The 23982-nt window shown below is 44.0% G+C and overlaps 1 protein-coding gene across 1 annotated transcript in view; it reads right to left on the reverse strand.

The window, feature by feature from the left end:
* NRXN3 (neurexin 3) overlaps positions 1-23982 on the reverse strand; it is a 1204733-nt gene that overhangs the window by 669841 nt on the left and 510910 nt on the right. The window lies entirely within an intron of this gene.

Here is a 23982-nt window from a genome sequence, read left to right on the forward strand (position 1 = left end):
CCATGGAAAGTAAACAACTCTTCTATTTTTCCCAGTGATCATACACACCAGGTTGAGTTCTGCGAACACATCTCCAGACGAGGTCAAGCATAAATGAGCCCCCAGCAATCTCAACAATACCCTTATACTGAACAGCCTGGCTACAGATATTAACATCTCCATAATAATCAGTCCAAACTCCACCCTTTCCTTTTTTAATTGGGACTTTTTAGGTGCTTTCCTTTCTGTGTAGTAAAATACCAAGCATAGATCCTCGGGTAGACAATGCTCCTGAAGGAAAGCCAGGCTTGCAATTCTTCCTGGCTCTCCATTCTCAATAAATGCTTATTGCTTGCAAATGGAAGTCCTTGTAGAATGGAGATCAGGGAATCACTTGTGGTTCAAGGGGTGCATAAAACACCCCAGACCACAGATATAAATGAGGCACATAATGCTCAAGCAGCATCAATAGAAGTTAAAAAGCCTAAGCTACAAGTAAGCTAGCAGAAGGCGCTGGTTCTAATGGAAAGCTGAATCAGGACTTTGCAGTAAATTGTGTTTTAAAGGTGGCTTCGAGTGAGCTGCCATCTCTGTCCAAGAAGTGATCAAGGATAGCAGACTGAGCATAGCTTTAGTGGCAAACAAACACTCTAGATAGATGGTTTCCTGGCACGGTGCCTAGATTAGAATGCTCAAAGTGGAAGACTCCCATTTATAGAAATATATTTGGAATTAATTGTGTCATTCATGTAGTAAATGCATTAGTCCTGGATCTACTTCAGTGGTTAATTGGGCAAGTTAGGATGAGGGTAAGCAGTATCCTGCCATGAATGAAAATCCATCCTGCCATCAATGAAAAAGGCAGCAGATCTGGCTTGGGTGTTTTAAGGGCAAATAAATTCAAATTTTCTCCTTCATTTTTCATTTGAAAAAGTAGGTATTTAGCAAATGTGTTTTGTAAGAAGGCCCCTCAGGTCTAAAGGTGTGGGAATTCAAGCCACACAAGCAAGAAAAGAAACAAAGCAAAATATTGGAAGTCGGTGGAATCAATTGGGATGAATGGAAGCAGAGTTTAGTTGTCTCTATTCTGAAAGGACATACAAGATTTTGTAATTAGTTTCAACATAAAAGACTCCTTACATAATTGCAACAACCTGGCAAGTGCATTCGGGATGCTTCCGTACATGCCATGTAGGGGATAAATAACACTCAGTGCACAGCTGTGGGTGAAAAACAGGCCAAACCTTTTATTGACTATAGTGTGGAAAGCAGGGTTGGCATGGCATTGGGTCAGGATCCACTAGTCCCCTACAATATTCAATCTGAAGTCCATTACATCATCCCAGCACTCCTGCTGGAGAATCCCATGGGAGCTGACCAGCATATAAGGACCATGGTCTATATCAGGGGTAGGCAACCTAAGGCCCATGGGCCGGATGCGGCCCAATCGCCTTCTCAATCCGGCCCGCGGACTGCCTGGGAATCAGTGTGTTTTTACATGAGTAGAACGTGTCCTTTTATTTAAAATGCATCTCTGGGTTCTTTGTGGGGCATAGGAATTTGTTCATTTCCCACCAAAAAATATAGTCCAGCCCACAACATGGTCTGAGGGACTGTGGACTGGCCCATGGCTGAAGACGGTTGCTGACCCCTGGTCTATATTATGCTTCTGGAATCCTGTTGATAACCTGACATGAGTAACATCAGGCCTGGCCCACCTCAGCTTGGGCTGAAAAGTGGTTTACTTGAGGGTCCCCCTTATGTTTAGAGCCTACCCAATGGCATTTCTGCCACAAGAGTGGGTGAGCTGTCAAAAGCTCGCTACTGGCCGCTCCTATCACTGCAACCAGTCTAGCACTCTGGAGCACAGATCTTCTAGCCACATGCCATTGCGTGCCTCTGAGAGTTGAACCCCCTCAAAGCAGACGTTCAAAGGGTTTTGCCATTATTGATGGGTGGCTAATCCTGAGACCACCCTAAGTTGCCAAAAGCCCATTAATTTGCTGCCCAGGTGCCTATATGTGGTCTCCACTCTTGGGGTCTCTGCAGCCATACTAACCACCATAGGGTTATGTTGGAAACATCACTTTCAAGCTGGTGAGAACTAGTGATGGTGGATCTGAATGGCCCTTTTAAAGATCCTGCAGGGCCCCATGAGAGGAGGAAGCCCACTAAGATCCCAGAAAGGGGAATCAACTACTGCTTCCCCAGTCATGGCAGCATCCATGCCACCCTACAATCTGGCTCCCACTTTCATCCTTTGCCGGGCCACTGTTATAGATGTGATACTTTGGAGGCCATGCTCCTTCTCGGTATTCCATATAAAATACATTCGTAATGCAGCTGGGGCCAAATTTTTACATTGGTGGCAGCTAGCAAAAAAGGAAATGATATGGAGATTTTACTACCATTCTTCTGTGTTCAGCCAGCTCTGCTTTTCTGATCAGAAACAAAACTGTGTGACTTCTTTAACATTGATAAGCAACAGCTGACTGACATTCAGCAGATTAATGAATAAATAGCACATTGGCACCTAGTTGCACCTTTGCACATGTCCACATGGCCCCGGGTTCTTTCTCTCAGCGTGGCAGCAATCCCATGCTTTAGAATCAGGGGGTTTGCTCTCAAAAGATACTGGGGGAAATAAATAAATATGCCAGCTACCATTGCTTTCTAGAGCATAAATGCATTCAAAAACAACAGCAGAGATTCAAAACTAATAGCCCTGGGGTGAGGGAGAAGAGAGAAGGGATTATTCTGCCTTCAAAGGCTTTCTGGCTATTTGTAGAATATTATTTGCAAAGAGCTGATTTTAAATCATTTTAGATTTATCTGTCACTTCTTTCTTCTTTATCACCAGGCTTTGTTGTTCTTTTTTGTTTTAGTGGCTGTTGTTTTTGCTCTCTGGAAGACATCTGCAGTGGGTGGGGGGGGGGAGCTGTTTTTCATCTGTGATCACCTGCTGTAAGTTCCTGCTCAACATCACCTTTCTCAGCATTACATCACAACTGTTTCCACGGAAACAAAGTCTAATAGAAGAAGCAGAAGAAGAGGCTGGAGTAGACAGCCCAGGTGGACTGACAAAATGAAATAAAAGTAAGAAACACCTTGCAGCCTTTCCCACACTCATAGATAGTTGGCATTAAATAATAAGTGGGGGGTGGGAAATGGTGTGTGTTGCCCTAGAAGGAAGCTGAACTCCTGGAGACACTGTCTATTTTTAAATGTTTTTGATGAGATGGCAGCTGGTCGTTAGGCTCCCCCTCCCCCCCCTTTTTTTGGTTGCTCATTACTTAATTTTTATGGGTGAGTACAAATAAGAGGCAGGAAGATTAGCATATAGCAGAAAGCAGAATAACGAGAATTGTGCTTTAGCCATAGATTAACTACTAAAATGCTGGAATGAAGGTTGGAACTGCTACTGTTGTCAGAGGAGCTTTCATCTTTGGGAACATTATATGTCCTTTGGGGTGGCCTCCAAGATTCCCGTCCTGGAATCTGTCCAGCCAGATGAGGGGAAGACAGCAGACCTGTTGGTTGTTCCTAGCAAAGGTAACTATTGAATGAAATCCCACCGAAGCATGTCTCCGGATGCTTCCACATGGCCTGTGTATTCATCCGGATTTATTTTGCAGGGAGGTTAGAGAAGGTTGGCATTTTAATGAGTATTTGGTCTGATTTGTTTGCAGCGATTGTCAATGACATTGCATTAAAGTACGTGTTATCCTACACTTTCCAGTGCATCTTCCTGCCACTTTTCTTATCTCAAAAAAGTCCACTCTTGGGAAAGTGGGCTTTGTTGCACATCCAAAAACTTGGTGTGTGGGTTTGGTTAAAAAAGAGCTACCCTGGAAGCAAGAAGAAGAAGAGCAGTGTTCCAAGGGACAGGTGAAAAAGAAAATAAGACCAAAGGAAGTATAAATTACCCCCAAAGATAATGATAGTTGTAGGATTTTTTATTGTATTGTGGAATGATCTTAGGGGGACATGTTTGTGTGCCAGACAGAAAACTCCCAGTCACACATTTGGATGTGCCATTCTATCAATTTGTGTGCCAAGCAATTGAAATGTGCTTTAAAAAATGGCAAGGTTTAAATCAGTCATCTTACTGACAAGTTTTAAAATTCATTGGCCTCGTTGGTTTAAATGTTTAGGGACAAAGAAAGCATCCTGATGTGGGTCTCCTAACTCTGTGCACGAGTGTCCGCATGCACACGCATGTATTCATGTGCAAATATCACTGCCTATTTTGCCTGCCTACTCTACATAAATGTTAATGAAGTAGTCTATGGGACTGAATATAAACATTGAAAAGGCAGTTCCTCGAGGAGCATTGAAATGCAAAGAAGAAACAAATAACTCGCAATATGTTGTCACCAGCTAAACTAACATAAATGCATACACATGCACACACATACAGGGTTTTGCTCATATGCAGGTCCTAGAGATTCCTTACCACCAGAGTTGTTGCAGCTAAAGGAAGAGCACAGAGGGTGCCTCAAATGGCTTTCTTTAGCCTTGCTCTTATTTTCCTTACCTGTGTGCTGTCTTGCAGTCCTTCCTTGGAGGAGTCATTCCCATTTAATATAACTGCTGGTACTTACCATGCTATCCCATTACAGCGAGACTGAAATACTATATACCCCAGAAGTGTTGCTGGACTCCCATCAGACCCAACAAGCATCATCAGTGGTCTGGGGTGATGGGAGCTGTACTCCAGAAACTTCTGGTTGCATGCAGAAGGCCCCAAGTTTAATCCCCAGCATTTCCAGGTACGGCTGGGAGAGAACCCTGCCTGAAATCCTGGAGAGGAGCTGTCAGTCAGTGTAGTCCAGGCATCCCCAAAGTGCGGCCCTCCAGATGTTTTGGCCTACCCATGATCCCTAGCTAACAAGACCAGTGGTCGGGGAAGATGGGAATTGTAGTCCAAAACATCTGGAGGGCCGAAGTTTGGGGATGCCTGGTGTAGTCAATACTGAGCCAGATGGACCCATGGCCTGACTCTGTATAAAACATCTTCATTTGTTCCTATGAACATAACTATGTTCCATGGATGACAGTGGTATTTACAGACATATAGAAAATATGGAATCGGTTGTAAGGAGGGAACATTGGACTGTGACAAATACCATATCTCTAAGACACTGTTGGTAAGCAACAGAAGCTGAGTTGACAGTGGATTCCCACAGCCTAAGTGGCCAAGATTTCACTTTCTGTTGTGGTGGTAGATACAGAATCACAGAACTACAGTGGTACATCTACTTACAAATTTAATGCGTTCCGAACGCACATTCGTAAGTCAGAAAAAAATTGTAAGTCGAATCCCATAGGAATGCATTGGGAGAAAAAAATTGCAAGTCGAAGCAACCCTATCTAAAAATTCGTAAGTAGAAAAAATCCTATCTAAACTGCATCCAAGATGGCGGACGGAGCTCCGTTTGTAAGTAGAAACATTCATAAGTAGAGTTATTCGTAAGTAGAGGTACTACAGTACAGAGTTGGAAAGGACCACAGGGGTCCTCTAGTCCAACTTTTTGCCCCTTAACCCCAGGCCCTAAGAATACAGTAAGAGTCTCATGCTCCACCGACTCCCTAATCTTCAGAATGCATTCAGGTTGCAGCTTTTCAACATCAATCATTCATTCCCTCATTCAGGCCCTGAATGGTCAGGACCCAAATCTGTATTGCCACCCACAAAACCTGACTGTGGCCTGGTTTGCACATCACACTAAGCCAAACAATAGTTTAGCATGAACACATGAGTTTACAGGTTCCCAGAGAGGAGATTGTGGCTGCTTTGCTCTTATAATCAAGATATGTTCTTGGTGTATGGCTTGTAGTTAGTTTGGAGAGGGATAATCCATGGGCCTAGGTTTGAATGACATACTATATTGCAGCAGCAAAATGACAATGGAGGAGTGAAGCAGCTGCAACCCCCTGCATGCTCATGTGTCCATGCTAAGCCATAGTTTGGCTTAATGTGATGCGGAAAGCAGTCTACTATAAGCAATGCTATTTTTCTAGAAAAAGAGATGCTGGAACTCACCATGAACACCTCCCTCGTTCTCTCAGAATATCAATGGTGCCCACCTGAGAGGTGCCGGAGTTCCTGTGAGTTTCCCCTGAAAAAAGCGCTGGCTATAAGGTAAAAATAAATAAAAACCCACCGGATTGTGGGTAGAACAGTTGTATGAATCTACCCTTATTTTTCCCATAGGTACTGCTTCCACTGTTGCAACTTATTTAATAGTCTCTTTCAATAGTGAAGGGAAGGCACATCAAACATTTTAAGCTGCCAGTCCTTAGGGTACAGAATATGTTTTGTTTCTAGAAATTCAAGTGAAAGCTCCCTTAGAGATTTAATGATGAAAAATGGAATGGAAACGATTTCCTAAATTACATCTGTGAACAGTAAAGAGCCTATTTAATTGTATGTTTTATAAGCATATGACTTTTAACAGTGTCACGTCCACACCATAATACTTGTTATGGTATTAAATGTTCCAAGTTTGTAAAATTTATTTTAAAGATTGCCCAGATGTTCACTCCAGAGAAGCAGCCCCCTAAGTGTATTCTTGTACAAATCATCAAGTATTAAGAACCATCAAATCAGGCTTGATGGGGGGTGGGGGGAATGTCACGCTCTGATAACAGCTCAAATGGAGGCCAAGAGGTTTGCGGACAGGTGGATGTAATTTCAGAGTCTTGTAGCAACTCCCAGTCTTCTGTAGAGACAATTACTGCCAAGATCACAGCATACATTGGATCTGAATTCTACCTGTCCCTTCCCGCCATCTTAAGCCACTGTCAATAACTCTTTCTGGCACATGACAAATGACATGACATAACCCAGGTGGACATTAGCAATTCAGAGGATATCACACCATTGCACACTGTAGGTGACACAAAGCAGATGGCTTTGTTTTATAGAAAGGGCACCTGTAACCAATAGAGAAAGAAAAAATGCCTGAAGTACCCAGAAGAAATGAAAGTACCATATGCAAGTGCATTTATAGTGGGTGGCCTCTGAGATTGGCCAAAAGGCTAAGGAAACTAGTGCTATGCAAAAATAATAATAAAATCTCCTGCAATATATTTTTTTTACCATCAATTAACAAAAGAAGAAGAAGTTGCTTTTGGAAATCATCAAAAGGGAAAAAACATTTTGGTGAAATAATCCTGAGTGCAGCATGGAGTATGTGATGCCTACCTTACTTTAGAAGTAATTCAGGGATGTTTGTGAATGTTCCTTCTTAAATTCTACAAATCATCTCTCTCTTGGTTTGTACACTGCAGCCTTCCCAGGTGCCATGCTTCAGTCAAAGCCCAGGGGAAGGCATCACAAGGTAACTCTTTCCAGGAGGCTTTTTTCATATCCAGAAGCACAGGCAGCTAGGGAGGCACTAATCTGCTGGAGAATTTTTTAGTGGGAAGAAAAACACACATATACCACCCATGGGTGCCACGCAATGATAAAGTAAGCTCAAAACCTCACACTCAACAAATCTCTAAAGAAATTCTCGAGTGCGCTAAGATTGATGCTGGGAAAAAATGGAAGTCTGTTTTGCAGGGTACGAAAACTTTTGAGAAATTCAAGGATAGATTTCTGGACAGCTCTAAGCAAAACATAGAAGAGTAGCATAAGGAAGCACAACAAAAGATGACTGCCAAGCAGAACTGCTGCTTCATCACCTAGGCCATGGGTAGGCAAACTAAGGCCCGGGGGTCGGATCCGGCCCAATCGCCTTCTCAATCCGGCCCGTGGACGGTCCTGGATTCAGGGTGTTTTTACATTAGTTGAATGTCTCTTTTTATTTAAAATGCATCTCTGGGTTATTTGTGGGGCATAGGAATTAGTTCATTTCCCCCCAAAAATATAGTCCCGCCCCCTACAAGGTCTGAGGGACAGTGGCTTAGCTGCCAAGTATCCCGTTTTTCGCGGGAAACCCCCGGATTTTAATCCGTTTCCCACTGTTCTCCTGAATGGAGAAAAATCCCAGAAATCCCCCGGATTTCCTACTTGCTAGGGAGCCTCCATTTTGGGTGCTGCTCTGACCATGTGTGGGCACCGGAAATAGGGCAGAGTGGCACCGGAAACCACTTCTACACATTCCTGGCGGCCATCTTGGTGGCCGCCGCATGGCGGCGGCCGTCACCAAGATGGCCACCGACATGCAGCCACCACCAAGATGGCCGCTGGGCATGCATGGAAGTGACTTCCAGTGCCACTCTGCCCTATTTCCGGTGCCCACACATGGTCAGAGCGGCCCCTGAAGTTGCTTCTACACAACTTCTGGTGCCGCGCCGCTGCTGATTCCACATTTTTCAGTAGCAGACTTGGTAGGTATGGACCGGCCCCCTGCTGACAAAGTTTGCTGACCCCTGGCCTAGACCATCAATTAGCCCTGACAGCTAGAACCACCAGCCACTCATGACATGTTATTATTTATTGCTACCGCTCTTTTGCTACTATATTATTGTTTCAAACCTTGCTGCTGACTTTTATGCTGCGCTCTCTCTCTCTCTCTCTCTCTCTCTCTCTCTCTCTCTCTCTCTCTCACACACACACACACACACACACACACCTACCTACACACCTACCTTACACCTGACATCAATACACACTGGCCCCACCCCAATATCCCCATGCATACAAATTATGGCACCCTCTACTCCCAACCAGTTCTCTAATTAAGTGGGAAGGTCTTAAGGGAGCGTCTGCATGTAACTTGGCGAATGTGCTTAGAAGCTTATTCACAATCAGGAATCCTAACAACAAAGCTTTTTTGATCACACAAAAGCTTCTAAGCTTTACACCTTCCCTCTCAATATGGGAATGTTGGCATGGGGCATCCTACTCACATTTTCGAGCTGTCTGCACAGAGTGGCTGCTGAAGTTGTGCTGCTTCCAACAAGTTGATACCCTGTTCCTTGTTACTGCCCTATGGCCTGTTTGTGCCTCGATGTCTGAAACTCAGTTTTGTTCTTAATACACCATGTGCTTTGCAACATTATGCATTAACTATTGTGTGGTTGCAGATGACTCCTGATCCAAGTCCATGTCGCTAAACTGGGGAAACTTAAGATGCTTCCTAAACTTGGTAGAGGACCACAACCCTCCTAACAAAATGGCAAATAAAGGCACTGGCAGCATATTGTGCCAGAACGCAGTTCTTTGGTAAACAGAATGGCAAGGGTGGTGGAGGAAAACAATACAATTCATTCACCATTTCCTGTCTTTAATCTTAGGAAATATCCCCAAGGGCTCAATCTCTCTTAAACAGTGATACATCATGACATATTTTACACTGCCAGCTACAGCCTTGCATAGTGGATAATATGCAGTGGCTGCCACTATTGCCTTAGTGGATGTGTTTACAAAAGTGATTTCCCTAGGGAGTCAAGCGTGGAGGGGGGGGGGACTTGGTCTGTTCTATCTTATTACATATCAGTTGACACTGTCTATTGCGGGCTCTGGATCCTATAATGTAATATGGGAGCAAAGGCCTAGCTCAAGCCGCAAGAAAGCACACACACCATGGTGTTTATGTAACATCATTCAAGTAAGATTCTTCACAGAACTTGACAAGAGCAGGTGGAATTATTACAAGCCCCGGATCATGGAAGAAGTGGGGAGAAATGCCAAAAGTTAAAACAGTATAGATTTAGAATGAGCGTTTGGCACATCTGAAAATATATCCATTGTCTTTGTTTGTTTTGTGTGTGTGTGTGCACGCGTGTGTGTGCATGTGCGCATGTTTTAAGGATCAGAGTGTTGCCTAGATGAATCTCAGTCCATTCACATTCTTTGGAATAGCTTTACATCTGCTGTTATTGTACTTTAGCCATAGACCCATAAAATTATACACTACACACATCCCTAAGTCATTGAGCATGTTTTTAGGAGAGCTATAAAGTTCCAGGAACATTAATTGTGCTGTAATTTATTATCCCATCTCCTCCTCCTCCTGGCTACTGCTTTGTTAATTCCCCTTCCTATCCCTTCTTTATTAAGCTTTCCCTATTAATGTGTTAAGAGCAGTGTTTTTCATGTTGCCTGGTGTGCCGTGGGAGAATTACTTTATATATAGTCAATATAGGCACAGAGTTAAATTTTTTAACATTTTCTAATGGTGGTGTGCCTCCTGATTTTTTTCATGGAACAAGTGTGCCTTTGCCCAAAAAAGGTTGAAAAACACTGGTTAAGAGGGAGTTAAAAAATAAAAATTCTCTTTACTGCATCCTGGTGCCTGACTGCTATGCCAAGGAGGAGCTTCCTATATATTTGATTAATATTTTACAAATAAAAGCCATGTGCTGCCAATAATAAGAGCATAGCTTCTGCCAAGATGTTACCTAAGCACGGAGATCAAATACCCTTGTGATAGTAACACAAGGAGACATCGCATATGGTATAGAAGTCAGGGGCTCCAGCTGTGTATATTCAAGGATCTTAGAAATATTTCCCATGTTGCAAATCAGAGGGTTCACAGGACAATCCCTATAACCATCACATAGATTTGGGTGTGTAGCATTTTCCCTTTGGTGCTGTAAGATGTGGCGAGCCTTCTCATTTGGTCTGCCAAGCCGTCTTGGCCAAACCAAACCCACCTGTTGTCAGATGTGGGGCAGGTAAAGGACCCCTGACAATTAAGTCCAGTCGCGAATTGACTCTGGGGTTGCGGCACTCATCTCGCTTTACTGGCCGAGGGAGCCGACGATTGTCTGCAGTTTTTCTGGGTCATGTGGCCAGCATGACTAAGCTGCTTCTGGTGAAACCAGAGCAGCGCACTGAAATGCCTTTTACCTTCCTGCCAGAGTGGTACCTATTTATCTACTTGCACTCTGACATGCTTTTGAACTGCTAGGTTGGCAGGAGCAGGGACCGAGCAACGGGAGCTCACCCCATCGCGGGGATTCGAACTGCCAACCTTTAGATCAGCAAGCCCTAGGCTCAGTGGTTTAGACCACAGCACCACCCACATCCCTTGGGGCAAGTAAAGAACTAGATAATTTAGGGAGGCTTGCTTAGCTCTGTGTACAAAATTCTGCAAGCCCCAACAGCCGATTGTGACATCAGGCCATTATGCTGTCAGGTTACTGACTGGTGGACTTCAGAAATGGTGCTACATCAGGAAACTTCACACCATTTCCCAGATCTGAAAAGCAGTAGAGGTGGGAGAGATGGATTGATGGACTCCAAGGACCTGCCTTTCACTATCAAGTGATTTGGGAAGAAAATTTAAATTATTGAAGTCACTTGGCAAGAAAGAATAGCACACTTCTATCCCATGGCCTGAAGGTCGACGGTTCGAATCCCTGCAACGGGGTGAGCTCCCATTGCTCGGTCCCAGCTCCCGCCAACCTAGCAGTTTGAAAGCACGTCAAACTGCAAGCAGATAAATAGGAACCGCTACAGTGGGAAGGTAAACGGCGTTTCCGTGTGCTGCTCTGGTTCACCAGAAGCGGCTTTGTCATGCTGGCCACATGACCTGGAAGCTGTACGCCGGCTCCCTCAGCCAATAATGCGAGATGAGTGCCGCAACCCCAGAGTCGGTCATGACTGGACCTAATGGTCAGGGGTCCCTTTAACTTTACCTTTACCCCATTGCCTGAACCATATCTGCTGAATGCAATTTACGGCCCATCCAAAATTCTATTTGTCCCATGATTGATCGTCAGGGCTCTGAGAGGTGGTGGTGGTTGTTTTGTCCCACTGCTTTCCCTTGGAAAACCCAGAGTTTATTGTTGAATCAGAAGAAACATCAATCTGCAGAAAACCTGGCTGACGTGTTCCAAATCAGCAGTCAGCCACAGGTTTCCTGGAGAAAGTTGTGGGACAAAAGGCAAAAAATAAAATAAAATAAAATCCTTTCAGACTCCTGACTAGGAATCATGGAACAAACAGAAGGGTGGATGGGCCCTTAGTGGAGTAGATGAGTGGGGGGGGCGGGGTCTTGTGGGTCTCCATGCCATCACAAACTTCCCCTGTGTGGAGCAGAGCAAGTGCAGCTCCGATGTGAGCACATCATGGTATAATGAATTAACTAGTCCCCTGTAGATGTTATGTGTGTGGTTCTTCACACATTCTGCTAAATGTTTTGAGTAAGGGACAGTTCTGGCAAAGCCCACTTTCTCTGATCTCATTCTCTGCTACATGGAACGGGGCTCTTCCCTGTCCAGAAGGCAGAAGAGAAGGTTGAGTGTGTGGAATGTTAGGTAAGGGTGGGATTATGAGTTTGTAGTTTGTTTTCTGCAAGTATTTAGTATGTTAACGGTGCGATTCTATTCATGTTGACTCAGAAATAAGCTGCACCAAGTCCAATAGGGCTTACTCCTAGGTATGTGCACAACCTAAACTTTTGTTTTAATAGCAACCAGTCACACACCTATAATAATATAGTTGAAGGAAAAAAGCAGCATAGAATAATAGAAAATCTGCTAAGGGCACTGAGCATGAAAGGTCCTACCCCTCTCTTTGAGGAGGAGAACTCTGGCCTTTTGATTCGTGGCTCTGAAAATACTGCCTTGTTGTCTCTAAAGAGAACATATTGACTGGAAGCAGGCTGAGCATGGAGTTCTGAGAAATTAGAAATGTATTTCCAGGAGGAGGGCGCTTTCAGCTTTTTAATAACTTTAGCTCTGCTGTGAGCTCTTCAAGACATTAGCTTCCCACATTCTGAGTTAGGCGCTGCAGTTCTCAGGCAACAGCACAGAAGTGTTCAAGTGAAAAACAGGCTGCCAGTTCTGTTGTAAGAACGTTCGTCATGTTCATTTCACAACATTCCTAAAGCTTCAGTGTGGCTCGGTTCTTACTCATTAAGGCCATGCAAAGGGGACAAATGCAAATTCACTCACTCACTCACTCACTCATTGCAGGGAGTCCTTTATTCAGGATGGCTAAGTTGCCTGCTTGGTGCCACTTCTTAGAGCAATTTTTGGATCAGAAGGAGGTTGAGGGAAGCTAATCCCTAGCTAACAGGACCAATGGTTGGGGACAATGGGAATTGTAGTCCAAAACATCTGGAGGGCCGAAGTTTGGGGATGCCTGGACTAGACAATCTTCCAACTCCCTTCCAACTCTACAATTCTATGATTATATTATTTCCCGCAATGCTATTATGTATTGTATTGTTTTTTGCTGAATGTTGGGTAACAAGCAACAAATTAATGAGTGAGTGAGTGAATTTTCCCTTTGCATGGCCTTAAAAGGTAAGGACCAAGCCAAACTGAAGCTTCAGGAATGTTGTGAAATGAACATGATGAAAGTTCTTACAACAGAACTGGCAGCCCTTTATGAAGTCATAAAGTGACTTATTGCATCAGGGCTGGGCAGCTGCAGTCTACTCACCATCCCTGAAGCTTTTCATCAGGAAGTAACCATTTCACAGAAATCCTAGCAGGTTGTAGCCCTAAGTTTTAATTTATATATTTTTAAATCTGTATTGTCCCTGGTATGCCCAATTGCAAATTCAAATGTATCCCTATCGTGTTTTATGACTTCCTTGATATTATACGTGAGCTGGAACCGGTCTGTGACCAAAATAATAAATTCATTCATTCAGGTTGTAGCCTTCCAGGTTGTAGGAAGGATGGATTCATTTAAAGTTGCAACTGTTTGTCCATTTTGTGTTCTGCTTTGTTGATAAAATGGTTGGTTTTGGTTATAGTGATTGTTCTCACCACAAGGTTGAGCCCAGGGATCTGGTTGCTAAAGGAAAATGAAACCAAGGGTCTTAAGGGAGAAAAAGAAAAGTTTAAGAAGTTGGGGTGATGGAGGAAAATGCAACAGGACACTGTACTAGCCTTTGGACTGGGGGAAAACTGGAAGCAAAAATGTATATGGGTAAAGCTTGTGGTTAGAGAAAGAGTAGTTGAAGACATCATAAGTGGTAGTATTTGGGAGCACAGACGGCACACCACAGAAGAAAAAGGCCAGGAGAAAGATGCAAATAGACCTGAAAGTTAAACGGAGAAATGAAAATTGGTAAGTAATTGGCATGGTTAGGGAAGCAATCTAGGCTTATCTGGATGTTTACCCTCTTGTTATTTTTATTAGCTCTTCAAACTGTTTTTAAAATAAATCTTTTTAAAAAGAACATTTTCAAAACCCATTATCTTGTTGCTCTACAAGAAGCTTAAGACTGCATTCATTTGACTTTAAATGTACCTGATTAATGGAGGCAGAAAGGAGGATATTATGTATGTATGTATGTATGTATGTATGTATGTATGTATGTACTGTATGTTATTTATTTATACTCCAGGTTTCTCCCGGTACAAGAGCCAAGGCACCTCACGGCCCAGGCAGGCTTATATAGGAATATACAGCCTTTCAGATAGCCTGGACCCAAGCCGTATTGGGTTTTGAAGGTCATAACTAGCCTTTGAAATGGACCAGTAGCCAATGAAGCTGTTGTAGCAGGGAGTTTCTGTTCTCCCTGTAACCTGCTCCAGTTAGCAATCTGGCTGCAACATCTTGGACTCATTTAAGTTTCTGAACTTTCCAAAGGCGGCCCAACACAGAGTGTTTGGCAGTAATCCAAATATGATGTAGCTAAGTCATGTTTCACCGTGTCCAGATTGGACTTCCCAGGAATAGGCTCAGCTGGCACACCAGTTTTCATTGTGAAAACACATTCCTGGCCAAAGCTGAAACCTGGGCATTTAGGCTCAGGGATGAATCCACACCCATACTGTGAACCTGAATCTTCAAGGAGAGTGTAACTCCATCCAGCACATGTTGAATCCCTATCCCCTGGTTGACCTTTTTACTGACCAGGAGACCTCCTCTGTCTTGTCTGGTTTACGCTTCAATTTGTTCACTTTCATCCAGTCCATTACTGACACCAGCCTCTGGTTTAGCACCAAAACAGTTCCTTCAGATTTGGATGGAAAGGGGAAAAAACAGAGTTTGGTGTCATCCACATAGTGGCGGCACCAAATCCCAAAGCTCCAGACAACCTCTCCCAACAGTTTCATATAAATCCTTGGCCCTCTTGACTACTTGCTGCCAGAAAGCACTCTTAGTCACTGAGATGTGCCATTCAAAGTACCTGCAATTCAAGCATACTTGAGTCACAGAAACACCTGAGCATGGTGTGAAATGACAGCTGCTCAGCCACCCACTTAATACTACCACCATTACCCCCAAATGTCTTGGCACTGCATTCCTGACTAACATTCCCAGGCTTGCCTCCCTCCTCCCTGATCAGCCTCTGTCCTTAACTCTTCCATCTCTGAAAGCCCTGCCATGGGGCTTTTGTATTAACTGTCAAGAGCCCTTAGAGCAGATTCCCTGGCCTCATTAGTCAGCCCTGGGGTAGCAGAGGGTGCTGACAAATCTGTGGAGTCTGCAGTGACATTCCGAGAAACCGATGTAGGTTTAGAGACAGCCAAGAAAAAAAAAGTAACCCAAGGCAACTTCTGTGGACTCATTTGAAATTCAAATTTATACATTGCGCTGCAAGATTCATTTCAGTGAAGAAGTGGTTTTAGGCTATAATGACCTGGATTTTTTTATTTTATTTTATTACAAATGTGTTGGCAGGGTGGCAGGAGAAGCTGGCATCAAGAGAGTGTGTTCATGCAAACAGGAAGCAACTGCTCCATCATAAAGTATAAGAAAGTGCACACAGGAAATGCTAAAATCCTTCACTTTTAACTAACTTTAACTTCATTATTTTCCTGTGCCGAACAACAAAATTAGGCTGACATAAGGAATTGCTGTCCCAGAATAAGGAACTCGGAGCTCCTGAGTTGGGTTTTACTTCTCTGCCACTCTTCAGCCAATTACTGGGCATGTGGTAGCCACAGTGGAAATTCCCTGCACAATGGCTCATGGCCTATGGTCAGCTGGCAACAGCCATACAATTGCCACATCCCATATTCATCTGTTTGAGAATTCCCTTAAAGTCAAACAGCAGAAGCATGTTGACCAGCAGGCTAGAGAGAGCATAGATTTCCCAAGGGCCTCCCCCCCCCCCGCCCACTCCTGGCAAGGGCTCAATGGTTATGTGAACAGCCCATAGACCAGCCTGACTTTTTCCTGAGTCATCCAAATGCTTCCCATAAAAAAGGACACCCTCTAAAAGGTTGCTTGACAGATACCTGTCCAGTCTCTCTAAAAATCTATGAAAAAGTGAACATATGAAGCAATTTATTCTACTGTTCACATCCAAGACACACTCTATGTTCTCATTCAATACTTCTGCCTGGCTGGAACGTGTCCATACATGCAATAATGCCTCTTCCTTACATGGATGGAAGATGGAGGGATGTGTGTACGTGTAAACCCCTGAGTTTTGCTTTGATGGGATACAGACTACTGTACAAAGGCAAGAATCACATTGGTTGTTCTGCCCACCAAAGGGGGGGGGGCTTCTGAAGAGCTGCTTCTAGTTTGCAAAAGCCTCAGAAGCAGGACCCGAGTACAACAGGACTCTCCCCACTTGTGATTCTCAGTGCTGGATGTACACCACAGCCATCATGGTTACTCTTCACTGATTGCCTTATAACCCCCATTAACTTGTCTAAACTCCTTTCAAATACATCTGAGTTACACTGTTCTATAGGATTCCAGAGTCAATTCCATGCCCTGGGTGAAGAAGAAGTAGAATCATGACGGAATAGCAACTGTATCCTCAGGACTATAGCAGGCATAGGCAAACTCAGCCCTCCAGATGTTTTGGGACTACAACTCCCATCACCCCTAGCTAACAGGACCAGTGGTCAGGGATGATAGGAATTGTAGTCTCAAAAACATCTGGAGGGCCGAGTTTGCCTATGCCTGGACTAGAGAGAGGGAATCCAGAGGACCAGGAAAAGCAATCAGAACTACGGAACACGAGTACAGAATTTGGATGGGTAATGTCTGTCCATGCTGGGATCTGCACTTTTTATGTGGGGTCTATGGCCCCTTTAGGGGACACGGGTGGCGCTGTGGTCTAAACCACAGAACCTAGGGCTTGCCAATCAGAAGGTCGGCAGTCCGAATCCCCGCGAGGGGGTGAGCTCCCGTTGTTCAATCCCAGCTCCTGCCCACCTAGCAGTTTGAAAGTATGTCAAAGTGCAAGTAGATAAATAGGTAAAAGGTGTTTCCGTGTGCTGCTCTGGTTCGCCAGAAGCAACTTAGTCATGCTGGCCACATGACCTGGAAGCTGTATACCGGCTCCCTCGGCCAGTAAAGCAAGCTGAGCACCGCAACCCAAGAGTCGTCTGCAACTGGACCTAATGGTCAGGGGTAGCTTTACCTTTACCTTTTTTGGCCCCTTTAAGAGGGATGGAAGCACCATTCAAATCACAATTTTAGAAAATCAACATTTAGGATGCTAGCTTCAATCCTACACAAGGCTGCAGTAATCCTCATCAAACCTCCCGTCAGCTTAGAAGCCCCATTCACTGGATGCCAATTCCATTCTTCCTATGAAACAAAGTGTAGATTTCTCCGGGAAAACCAAATTCATTTTCCTTCTCATCAGCTAGAATAAGCAGAATCGACAGATTCTTCTGCCAAAGCAAATGTGAGCAGTGAGAGTGGAATGGCAAATGATCTGGATGTTCATTTCCTATCTAAACCTGTGGTGGCTTGAACCAATTTGTATCAAGTGTATCACGCCTAACATCTCTCCCATCCTAACCCAAGCAGAAATGAAGTAGGAAACAACTAGGAAAGACATTCAAACTTAATTAGGCACCAGTTGATAAAGACCACTTTTAATGCCTCAATAGTTTGAAAGCTCATTGTGCATGTGCTTCTGTGGATGAGTCAGCAGGTTTGGTGTAGGTTAAGCATTTAGAGCTGCTGTCTGCCCCCATCCTTTCTACAGTTAAGATCAAACCATTGCTTTCACACCTCAAAGTCTATCAAGATCAGGTTCTCAAGGGCTTGTATTGGAACTGAACAGTTTGGTGAATGCCACCAAAGAAAGCAGCTCTTTACACTCACACTTCTGGGAGAGGAACTGGATTCTCAGGCTTCCACACACCCTAAATATAAAGCATTGTAAAATTATACTCTTCACGAAAGAAAAATCTTGGAAGAGAAAAACCAACAGGAACAGCTTTTAGTAAGATGTTCTCTTCTAAAAGGTAACTGTTTACTTGTAATTGGATAAGGGCAACATTTGTTTATTTAAATTTATATCCTGCCCATCCTCCCCAAAGAGCCAAGGATGCCAAACAACAAGTGATAAAGCAATAAAAACAAAACATTTCCAATACAGAGAATATAGAGAGCAGTCATTTTTGAGGCTATGACCATTGGGAAAAGTGCCACCACTGCACCCAAGAGAATAGCTAGCAACCACCGGTGATTGGCTTTAGCTCAAGGAAGGGCTGCAGTTCAGTTGTAAAGCACCAGCCTTGCACACAGAAGTTCTTTGGGGCCATCCCTGGCATCTCCAGGTAGGGCTAGGAGAGAATCCCATCTGAAATCCTAGCAAGCCTTTGAAAGTCAGTGTAGATAATATTGAGCTTGATGGACCAATGGTCTGACTCTGTGTAAGGCTGCTTCCTATGCTCCTAATGGTACACAAAGTGTGCATGGGAGGAGGGCTGCAGTGGGGTGAAGAGGAAGGGGAAATCTCATCATATGAGTGGAAGTGCACCTGCGTGACACTGTTGAGTTCCATTGGAAAATCCCACATTTGCGGTCAGGTGTATGAGAGCACCCAATGGAATTCAACAGGTATTTCAACTATATTGTGTAGGGGGTCCAATATTAATCATTTCATATCATATCGTTTTATTACATTTTCAGGGTTCATTGTAACAATACTCCTCTGAAATGAAGAAACAACAAGAAGAAGATTGATGAAATAAGGGGCCTTTAGCTGCCATTCATACCTATTCTCCATTTGTTGAAAAAGCATGAAACAAGTTTTAATCCTGGAGATACCTTCCTACAGGTATATTGACTGGAGAACGGTTTTGTTGTCTACTTGTATTGTCTGGATAATTTTGGTGATTTGTATACTGTGAAACTTGCTTGCTACCATAGAGTGACTTGACCACATAATATATTCACTAAGTGGGTCCTATGGCTTTGTATGTTAGTTGCTGAATGCATATGAGGCCAGGAACTTGCTGAAGCCAAGCAATACTAGGTATAGTCAATGTCCGGATGGGAGACCATGGGTGGAATGCAATGCTGTGCTATGGCGAACGTCCCAGCAACACAAACATTGCAGATTGCCAGGTGGAACAATCCCCCCTCTCCTCCCACTATGAGCTGTTCTGGGGGTTCTCCTGGAAGGGGGGCAGGGGAGGAGAAGAGGGAAAGCCCATTGTGCAAGCAGGTGCCTTCATGCAGGACATGTGCTGATGGGACTCATCAAGAGAATCCCACCCCATATGTGCACCACCTTGAGTTCCATAATGGGAAAAAGAAGAGGAAACCAAATAAAAGCTCAGGAAACAGGTCATGCAAAAGACTCTGAAGAGCTGCTGCTAGCATAGCTAACAGAAAGCTAAACGGATAGTCTGGCCCTGGTATAAAACATCTATCCATACTCCTACAGATGGCTGCAATCAAGGGATGGAAACCCTTGACATGGCCTTATAACCAGTCCATTGGCCCATCAAGCCAGTACTGCCTAATAAAAAATGGCTCTCCAGACATTCAGGCAGAGATCTTTTACTTGAGATCTTTCAACTGGAGATGGCAAAGTGAACTTTGGATTCTCTGCATGCAAAGCTGGTACTCTACCACTGAATAGTGGCTCCTCTCCAGGATACATTTCAGCTTAGTTTATTGCACTCTCCTTCCCTAAACCTTCTTCAATGGAAACTATGCAACTAAATCTCCTATGCCCCATCACATATTGCCGCCATGCACAATTGAACAGCTGCTGCACCTTTGGCCACAAATGAGGTGGTGCCTTTCCTTTCTACTGCTCACAGGAGCACAGTGAGAATTAATTCACTCAGCACTTAAAGCAATAAAGAGCATATAAATATTAGTGTTTATACATCCTTCGTGGGGTCTCAGAATCTGCTGACAAGCCAGCTGTGGTAATGAACGCTCCCCAATGTGCTATTATATTTAGATCAACATTTATTTTGGAAAACGTGCACGTAAAAAGCCTTCTCTGAATGCCTGAAGGTGCTAAAGGCAACATTTATGGCCTTTGTCAATAGAAAATCCCAAGTGGTGGGGGAGGGGGGAAAGGGGCAAATAATAGCATGCTAAATTCATGGGGTGTCATTCAACTAACCACTACTGAGAGGAGAAATTAATGAACATGACTAAGTTAGGCCAGAAAATTTCAGTGGGTCTATTCTGAATAAAACTTAGTTCAATACCACCCATTGACTGTTGTGGTCCACAGAATCAAGTTGTAAAATTGCTTTTTGGCTAAGAACTACCTTTGCTTCGATGTACAGTTTTCCATAGCCCTTTCAAGAGCAGTCCTGGTAACATTTGGGAGAGATTGGGACCTAGACAATCACAGGAGATGACTCCAATCTAGTACTGCAGGAGTGGCCAATGCAGTTCCCTCCAGTTGTTCAACTAAAACTGCCTGGCCACTGGCCTTTCTGGCTGCAGCCTGGAGTCCAATAGCAACCAGGGTAGCATATTAGCAACTCCTGCTGCACTGCATCGATTTGTAAGTTGAGCTGTGAATTTGTATGATTTCCTAAGACAGTGGTTATTAGATTTATTATAACCAAACCTCTTAAAAAAATAATTGTCCTGCCCAATTTTTTGGAAACAGACTTTATTGACTGGATAATAAATTATCACAGAATTTCAATCCTCACCTTGAGAAAATTCAGCCAAGTGGCCTCTGTCTGTGCCTTTTGGGGTGTATGGTTCCTGCTTGAATATTTTATTATTGTTGTTGAAGGAAGCAGTGGGCCTGGTGTCTACTCCCTAATATTCTCTTTGCATGTTGCTTCTTTCATCCATTATTATTATTATTATTATTATTATTATTATTATTATTATTATTAGCAGTAGTAGTAGTAGTAGTATACTCCCCTTCATCTGAAGATCACATCGTGGTACACGACATCAAAATACAAAATTAGAATACGAAATACTAAACACACACACACACACCTCAATAACCTCCCTACTCAAAACAAAACAAAACATGTAAAAAGCCATAGTGTTTAATCAGCCAAAGGCCTGGTTACAGAGAAATGTTTTTGTCTGGCATCTAAAAATATGTAATGAAGGCACCAGGCAAGCCTCCCTGGGGAGAGTGCTCAAATTTTGGGTGGCAGAAAAACCCTGTTTTCATGTTGCCACCGTTTGGACTTCTCATGGAGGGGGCACGTAGATGATGATTGCAGGGTTCAGATCAGTTCATATGGGGAGAAATGGTCAAAACCAGCCCGTTGAATTGGGCCTGGAAACCAAGTGGCAGTCAGTACAGTCAGGCAAAAAATTTGGTGCAATAGGCTCAAACCATCCTGCTCTAGCGGACAACCTTGCTGCTGAATTCTGCATCGGCTAACGTTTCCAAACCATCTTCAAGGGCAGCTCCATTGCAGTAATCTAACCTAGAGGTTACCAGAGCATGTCATATCAGTTGGGAAATCCCCAAGGGCTATTTGCAAAACAATTAGATCCATCAGCCTCTAAGGGCGGAGTCATCCTCATAGGTCCCCTGCTTCTGCAGAGGGAGAAAGGTGCTGAAATCTTAAATTTCAGCAGGAAGTGATTTGACCATTACAAAAGACTTGTCAGTACCCCCCACTTTCAGATCACCTTCTTCTGCCCAGCTGAGAAAACAAGGTGTGACCTGCCACGTAAATTGGGTCCTCATGAAGTCCAGAGCCACCTCAGAGCTAACCACTTCAACAGGAATGTTGAAGTCCGCCAACACCAGCAGTCTGGGAGTCCTCAACACCACCTCCGAGAACAGCTCTGTCAGCTCAAGCAGGGAGACCGCTGGGCAGCAAGGCAGGCGGTAAACTAGCAGAATCCCCAATATGTACCAATTACCCAATGCCAGGAATGGACAGACAGGACAGGAGTGCCTGGCGTGCTATGGTCCATGGGGTCACGAAGAGTCGGACACGACTAAACGACTAAACAACAACAACAAGGAATGGACACTCTGGACTCTGACACATCTAGATAGAGAGCCTGAAGAGAGAGAGAGAGATGATGTCTCTATAGACTGGCAATTCCTCCTCCCTGACCAACTCTACAACATATATATAAGATATCCATCTTTCTGTAATCACCTTAGCACATTTTTTCATAAGCTGAACATTATGCAGTGGTGTCTCTGAAGGGCCAATGTAATGAGAATAATTTCCTGTCATTAACCTCTGAGACATGCTTGTAGTGCTTTTGAAAGGAGGGCTAAGGAACCCTGAATGAGCTGAAACGTTTAATAAAATGCAAACAATAAACTGCACCAAGGTCAATGGAAATTGGGTGTCCCTAACCACACACTGGGACCCAGGTGGCGTTGTGGGTTAAACCACAGAGTCTAGGGCTTGCTTATCAGAAGGTTGGTGGTTCAAATCCTTGCGACGGGGTGAGCTCCCATTGCTCGGTCCCAGCTCCTGCCCACCTAGCAGTTCGAAAGCACATCAAAAGTGGAAGTAGATAAATAGGGACCGCTCTGGCGGGAAGGTAAACGGCGTTTCTGTGCACTGCTCTGGTTTGCCAGAAGCAGCTTTGTCATGCTGGCCACATGACCTGGAAGCTGCCTGCGGACAAACGCTGGCTCCCTCGGCCTATAGAGCGAGATGAGCGCCGCAACCCCAGAGTCGGACACGACGACCTGATGGTCAGGGGCCCCTTTACCTAACCACACACTGCTTTTAGCTAAGCTGTTTATAACATTTGCCCAGGGGCAGCTGGGAGAGCACTCTCTAAGCAAGTGCCAGATGGGAGCCACCATCTAAATTTCCCAGAGCCTAGTGACAAAAGAAAATAGCAGCTCCTAATCCCACTTGCTCAATATGAGGGGACCAAGGCCAGTTTCCATGCAGGTGAACCTTGCCAGGTCACTGGACTGCTGGCAGTTACCCAAAAGTATTGGTGCAGCTTTAGACTGAAAAACTCAAAAAGTTCTCTTTAGCCTTTTCAAAACAAATTAACTTGTCTGTCACAATCTCACCACAGCTCTAGAATCACTATGTTCCAGCCCTTATGGCCTTACAGGGTTTAGCAGAAATATGTCCTTGCCACTGAGCTCATAGGAGCGGCAGACAGTAAGTGAGAGAAATATCCTCCGGTGCACCACTGTGGTGATAACTCTCCTGCAGTGGAATAACCGAAGCAATGTTATAAAACAGAATGTATATTTCAGTGAATTAAATCCCCTCTTGACTTACTCTCAGCAGGAAATAGGACTTCAGTGAAATACTGTACTACTGATACTCTGGTGCCCTCTGCCGGCTAGCAGCATACAATGCAATGATGATTCGGGAGAGCTCAACAAAACTCATATCTTATTCGTTTTAATACATGTTTTGGTCAGCCCGTGTTTCAGACCTGTACTGTGCACCTACATAGCATTTAAAGCATCAACAAAATGTTGACATCAAGAACCCTGCCCTTAACCATCTCAATTCCTACTTCACACACTTGGAACAAAAAACAGCCAAGCCACTTCAAATGCTGCTTTCTTTTTTTAATGTGTACGCTACAAAGACTTGTGATAGCATGCATTTTCTACATAGTGAATCAGACATTTATGTTTTGGCAGTAAGGAGACATTTAAACAGTGGCTGTGTGCCCCATCTCTGCAGCCCCCATGCTCATTGGATCTGTGGCTTAATTCAACATGGGACAGCAGATTCTGCTGTGGACCAAAAAAATAACCTAGTTTTCCAAGGGATGCATCCCGTTTTTTAATGGATAGCAAAGCAAACTGTTGTGCAAATCTATTCCAATGGCAATGGCAGCTAAGAATAACAGTTCATTGTTGTTGTTGTTGTTTTTTAAAAAAAACTATCACAAAATCTGATACACAGACACTGTAAACTAGGAATAAAAGCACCCTACTCTAAAAAGTTATTGTGAAGGGACCC

Source organism: Zootoca vivipara, chromosome 1, assembly GCF_963506605.1.
Source record: "Zootoca vivipara chromosome 1, rZooViv1.1, whole genome shotgun sequence".
In the NCBI taxonomy this organism is placed as follows: Eukaryota; Metazoa; Chordata; class Lepidosauria; order Squamata; family Lacertidae; genus Zootoca; species Zootoca vivipara.